Source organism: Protopterus annectens, chromosome 6.part1 (genome assembly GCF_019279795.1).
Source record: "Protopterus annectens isolate FY-2018-M chromosome 6.part1, PAN1.0, whole genome shotgun sequence".
Lineage (NCBI taxonomy): Eukaryota > Metazoa > Chordata > Ceratodontiformes > Protopteridae > Protopterus > Protopterus annectens.
In genome coordinates, this window is record NC_056738.1 from 330,449,875 (window position 1) to 330,456,036 (window position 6,162).

Sequence of the window (6,162 nt, forward strand, 5' to 3'; positions counted from 1 at the left end):
ACTTCCTGTGAACCTTTCCCAACAGGAAAATCACCATATAAGGAAATTCTAAAATACATTCTTATTATCATTAAAAATAATTCATTTTCTAAAAGTAATTCATTTTCTAAAAATGTCTTGGCGACTGAATGGTAAAATGAACTTAAAATTGAATACAAACTATTAAAATGTGTCATAAAACAATTCTGTAAAATGTTTTTATAGTTTTATAATACAAATAAGTGCAGTAACCCCTTTTAACCATCGGGGGTGAAATCAAAACTCCAAATTAAAACCTAGAGTTACTAACTGGCATTGTAAAACATTTCTTATCTGAATTGCCAATGTATAACATTCCATATATCATATTATAAAATCGTATGGATTCAAAAGTGAATAAAACAATAGATGTCATGTTCTGCTAAACTGTGTTATAGACGAGCTTGTCTCAATTTCAAAACACTAGTGATGTTGAGGGTGTCGTTCAGACCTGGGTATCTAGTAGCGTCTAACCGGAGCTGCCAAAATAGCTCACGGTATTCTAATTTTGACTCCCAACTACCCCCTCTTATATCCGGTTGTACCTGTTCCAACACCATAAACTTTATGTCCATGTCTTTACACGTCAAGGAGCGTTTATAAAAGGCATTACTTTCCTTCCTTACATTGATGTCATTGAAGTGTTCGTAAACCCTTCTCCTAAACACCCTTTCGGTTTTCCCAATGTAAAAAGCATGGCACGTAACACAGCAACCAAGATAGACCACACCCTTGGATCCACAGTTAAAATGTTTGTTGGAACGGAACTTAAATCTTCTAGAGGGAAGGTAGTAGGACCCCGAATTTAGCATAGCGTGACATTGCTTGCACATCCCCCAGGGATAAGTGCCTAATTTCTTTCTATTGTGATTCTGTGGATCCTCTAACCTAATATCTAAAAGTTCTTTCAAATTCCTGCCCCTTTTCCTAATAAAAGAGTGGTAACTGGGCATCGAATTCTTAAGATCTTCCTGAAGTCTGAGAATGGGCCAATATTTCTTGATAATCTTCTCGATTTGATCTGAGTTGTTGGAGAAAGTGTGTATAAAACTATTTTTTCCTTGTAAAATGTGTTTTGAAGGGTTTGGGGACATCTCATTAACCACCACCCCCAATAAAGGAGGATATTTATTTACCCTCTTCTCAGAAATTTCTACAACTAGTGCTTCTACCAGGGCTTCCGGATATTGTTTGTCCATAAAGAATCCCTTTAAAATGGAAACTTCCTCATTGAAAAGTTCGTCCATGCTGGACATTCGTGAAGCCCTAATTAGTTGACCCTTCACTATCGCCTTCTTTTGATAGAAGGGATGTCCACTGTGGTAATTCAGGAATGCATTTGAAAAAGTGCTTTTCCTGTAAATCTTAGACTGAAAACAACTATTTGAATAATCCTTCACTAGTGAAATGTCTAAATAATCGAATTAGTGTTTACTGATATTATAAGTAAAACTAAAAAATGTGGTCGTCCTGTTGATGTAATCTATGAATTCCATTAAACTTCGTTCGTTTCCCATCCACATAAAGGAGATATCATCCAGAAATCGTCTATAGTATAAGATGTCCTGATACCATGTACTGGTAAAAATATATTTCTTTTCCCATTGGTATAATACCAAATTTGCGTACATGGAGGCACAAGAGGCACCCATTGCCACACCTTTTTTCTGACGATAAAATTCCCCCTTAAAATGAATGAAGTTATTTTCTAGAACTAATTCCATAAATTCCAGAATTAAATTAGTAAACTTGGCCCCCAGTTGGACTTCATTAGATAAGTAAGTTCCTAACCACTCCAGGCCTGTGTTGTGTGGAATACTAGGAATTAAGTCGACCACATCCACAGTGACCATAAACATTTCAGGTAAAAATAAACTCTGATCCACTCCTTTGAGGTAGTCCCATGAATCCTTACATATGTGTTTAATTTTCTCTACATGTTGTTTTAAGGAGAAATCGATAAATTTGGCTAAGGGTTCTGTGACACTTCCACCCCCTGAAACTATAGGTCTAAATTTCAGGGGGTTCAAGTTCTTATGTGTCTTTGGAATTCCAAAAATCTGGACAACCTTGGGTTTTTTTTGCTAATAAATAGTTATATAACTTTTCATTAATGGTATTTTGCATTAAATGGTCATATAGTGAATAATTTATTTTAGCTTGAGCTATATTGATCTCATTTCTTGAGACAAGTTCATATTATTCAGTATTCTGTAACTGTGCAAGGCAGCCTCATAGTCCCAGGTGTACATCAAGACAGCACCTCCCCCCTTGTCCGGTTTCATAACCCTACACCCCTCCATTTTGAGCTTTTTAATTAGTCAGCTCATCCTCAGTAATATTGTCAGTTGTTTTAAAATAATCTTTCTCCTTAAGTTTCCTAATGTCAGTCTCAACCAACTCCTCAAAAATTTTAATGGTGGGGTGGACAGGCGGGTTGAAGGTACTTTTTCTTGTAAGAGTCTTTTCAAAGTTTCGTTCATCTTTAAACAATAAGTTAAAATTGAGCTGCCTCATGAAAAGCTTTAAATCAATCAAGGTTGTAACCATGGGGGAAGGCCTAAGGGGAACATAATGAAAACCCTTGGAAAGTAAACTAAAAAGATTGTTTGTTATTGATAGATCGGTGTAATTAAAAATAGTAAAATTGTCTTTCCTATGTTTAATTTGTTTCCCTTGAAATAATGTTGTGCTATTGTCCTCATTCACTGTAGTTCTTGAAATTAGTTCGTCGGGTGATTCCAACTGTTGTATTGTTCCCTTCGCCCCCTCCCTCTCTTCTGGGGGTAATGAAAATCTTGGGTAGTTACATTCCTATTCTTTTGTGCTATTCTCTCACTTCTTCTGAGATTATCATTTCCTTCACTTGTAGGTTCCCCTTGCCTATTACTTTCTCCCCTTTCATAAAAGACATTTTCAGTAGTGTTGTTGTTGCTTCTTCCTTTTATAATTGGGAGGGGGTAGGCTCTACCTTCCTTATATTCAATTAGGTCCCTCTCTAATTTCCTAATTTTTCGATTAAGTACCCTAAAACAATGCTGGTCTACATCACTAAACAACTTATCATAGTCCCTCTTAACTGAGCTAAAAGTTTCATCTTTTAACATATTTGCGTTGAGCTCATCTAAATCTTTTAACAAAACATTTTTTTCTCATAGTCCATCACCATGCATTTTAACATGTCTAAACCTGCTTTGTTGAAAATTTCACAAAGTTGGTCATATAAATCAGAACCATATTGTACATTGTTAGGGAAGTTAAAAAACCTCAAGCCCTTAGGAATTCTCTGTACATTAATAGACTCATTTAAATAATCAACTTCCATCTGTTTGTTCTTATAAGAATACAGTTTGTCTTTAAAATCAAAAAAGACATTATCAAGATTTTTATAATTATCATGAAGCACAGTACCTTTTCTGAAATTAAACTGTTTTGTCCAAGATTTGAAGTCAAAGGACTTCCTCTGCTCATTTGACACAGGAGCAGTCTGGTTGTTTGATTTAACATAGTCAAAACAATTCAAATTCGAATTACTGTGATTGCCCCCTCTCTCAGCGTTCCTTGTAGCATTTCCAGACCCAATCACTTCAGCAAGTGTTCTGGGGGGATTGTTGAATTGTTGTTGGTTCCCAGGTATCTGGGAAACTGTTAGTTGTGTCTGCTGTTGAACCATAGAAGTCAATTGTGTCAATAGTGTTAAAACCTGTTTAAACTCAGCCCTAGAAACTGGGGCTGTTTCAGTATCTTCACAATCGGCTCTCAGTACTGCTGGAGTGTGGGTGAAGCCGCTGGCTTCCGTTCCTTCTGCCATGTGTAAAAGTCGACAAAAAAACACCAAAACTAAAAGCAAAATCAAACCAAGAATGAAAATCACTTGGCACCACAGGACCCGGAAGCACATAAACAAAGGCTTTCAAAATAGCAGATGAAGAAATCAAACAGCTGCTAGGTCTCCAAAAAGATCCTTTAATGTAACCAGGCAAAGTAAAAATCCGCAATATCTTCCAAGCGCTTTCACTCGACCACATGCGAGCTTTCTCAAGGCAAACAACATTGCTGGAAGTTCATTCACATTAAATACTTCCAGAATCATCACATGACTTCCTGTGAACCTTTCCCAACAGGAAAATCACCATATAAGGAAATTCTAAAATACATTCTTATTATCATTAAAAATAATGCATTTTCTAAAAATAATTCATTTTCTAAAAATGTCTTGGCAACTGAATAGTAAAATGAACTTAAAATTGAATACAAACTATTAAAATGTGTCATAAAACAATTCTGTAAAATGTTTTTATAGTTTTATAATACAAATAAGTGCAGTAACCCCTTTTAACCATCGGGGGTGAAATCAAAACTCCAAATTAAAACCTAGAGTTACTAACTGGCATTGTAAAACATTTCATGTTAAGTTGTCAATCTCGCCTTCATTCTTGCTTGATGGGTTCGGAGCCGATCCCTCGGCTCCGACTCGGCACTTGCTTTAGCTCGAGAACTCCTTTTACCAGCTCGAGGCAGCCCCATATCCCATGATGCAAGGCAGTAAGTACCCAGATCTCGTTTGCCGCTTCGCTTGGGAGGTCTTCTCTTTACCAGCTCCTGGTAAGTAATTCACATTTGTGACTTTTAAGCCCCCTTTTAGTTAAAAACTTTTTGTTTTGATAGTTTAACTTTAAATTTAACTTTTTCTGACAGAAATCCCTGTCTCTTTTAATTTTTTTAGTCAGTTAATTCCCTGTCCCATCCCCCCCCTGTTAGGGTGTGTGTGTTGGTATTTTTTACTAAGTACCTTTTGGTATTAGTTTAATTTAATTGGACTGGTGTGTGTGTGTTTTGTTAGACACCATGTCTAAAGAGAGGGTTTCAGGTTTTAAGAAGTGTGACTCGTGCTGTCAGAAGATGTCTCTGACAGACGGTCACACTTCTTGCCTGTACTGTTTAGGCCCTCTTCACCTGCAGGACTCCTGTGCTATTTGTCACTCCTTCAGCCAGAGAGTCCTGCAGGAGAGAAGGAATAAGTTGATTCTCAGGGGTCTTCTTAAGCCGGAGGGCTCTCCGGCTAAGTCGGCCCCACAAAAATCAACTAAATCTGCCAAGACCCAGGCTTCTGTTTCTAAGCCTGTGGCCTCGCCCGACTGCATAGAGTCGAGATCGGCTCGCTGGAGCCGATTCTGATCCACTAAGCTTTCGCCCGATGGCTATCGGTGCCGAATCTGCTTTGACCACTGTGGGTCGGTTCCAACCGCTCCGACACCCACGCAGCACGGCATTGGTGTCGGCTCCGATCGGCTCCGACACCCATGTGGCACAGGCATCGTGTCGGCCCGATCGGCTCCGACACTGTTACTTGGTGGCTGTATCGGCTCCGCTGGAGCCGATACATCGAGACGCTCTGTCGGCTCCGAAGTCGGTGCCGACAGGATCTGTAGTATCGGCTCCGATGGCCCATTCCAGGAAGAGGTCGGGGGCTCCTTCCTTGGGCCGATACTTTCGGCTCCGGCCTCGCCTCTTCTATCGGAGCGGAGCCATCGGAGCCGATCTTCAAGGTCATCCAGGTTGTCAGATCATGACCTCGAGAGTGGTCAGTAGATTGCTCAAGTCACAGGTACTGGCCCAAATGCTACACAGTCCGTCTCAGCAGACGACTGTTGGTCCACACCCCGTTACAGTTCCTCCTTCAACTCTACCCCAGAGCTTGGAGTTGGAGTCTTCGGGTTTGGTTACTGCTACGGCTGGAGGACGGATACCCCCTTCTGTTCCTTCAGCCCCTACTCTTATCTCCTCTTCCTTAGAGGGATTCGGTGGTCGGGCTTCCATGGTCTCCTCCGAGGGGGTGAGTGGTATCGGACCCTTGTCCGAACCCGCTCTTCCCCTTGGAGCCTCGGCCTTGGTGAGCTCGGCTCCGACATCTGCCTCGGAGACTTCCTTTTCGGTGGCCCCTGGAGTTCCTAGCTCTTCGGAGCGGGGCCTCTCGGATCTGCCTGGGAGGGGAGCATTCGAGGTGATGAAGAGTGTACTGGCCACTAGTATCAGTCAGCAGTCTCTTCCCGTAGCTCCTCCCTCTATTGTACCTGTTGACATCTCTGCCACTACTCTTGCTACAGGACCCAGAGATCCTCCGCCTCAGGTTTCCCCATTGGG